This window comes from Ceratina calcarata, unplaced genomic scaffold, assembly GCF_001652005.2.
Source record: "Ceratina calcarata isolate Rehan_Ccalc_2016 unplaced genomic scaffold, ASM165200v1 scaffold7533, whole genome shotgun sequence".
Classification (NCBI taxonomy): domain Eukaryota; kingdom Metazoa; phylum Arthropoda; class Insecta; order Hymenoptera; family Apidae; genus Ceratina; species Ceratina calcarata.
The window spans coordinates 217-655 of record NW_017178823.1 but is presented as its reverse complement, the minus strand read 5'-3'; the positions used below and the strand labels follow the sequence as shown (position 1 = coordinate 655).

The following is a 439-nucleotide window of genomic DNA, read 5'->3' as shown; positions in this document are numbered from 1 at the left end:
TGTAATTTATGGTAACGACAGATATAATTTTACAAAATAATCAGACCGCCCTAGAAATTATCTTCAAGGTTCTTCAGTTTGAAAACCATAAACATTATAAAGGAATATCATCACGAAACACGTGGCCAGCAAACGAGAAACTTACTTTACGAAATCTAATCAATCCTTATTAATTTGAAAGGAATTGCAAGTGAATTTTGATAAACAATTACTTGGAAAAGAGTATCGATGTAATATTTTAAATAATTTGAATAAAACACGTTAAATTGCATTAAATTGTTGAGTAACGATCTACGAACTTACCATCTTCCTTGCAACGATGAAAATGGAGGACTCGCTTCCTGTACTCCGGCTTATATAGCTTCGGTATAGGAAGTACCAACATTAGAACAGAGAACTATGCGAAATCCAAATGATATTTCGAAAATAAATTATAATA

At 31.2% G+C, this 439-nt stretch overlaps 1 non-coding gene across 1 annotated transcript; it reads right to left on the bottom strand.

The window, feature by feature from the left end:
* Positions 1-36: 36 nt before the first annotated feature.
* Positions 37-114, bottom strand: LOC113464997 (small nucleolar RNA U43). The gene has a single exon (XR_003389843.1). It is a non-coding gene; the product is annotated as a small nucleolar RNA U43 (small nucleolar RNA).
* Between the last annotated feature and the right edge of the window lie 325 nt (positions 115-439).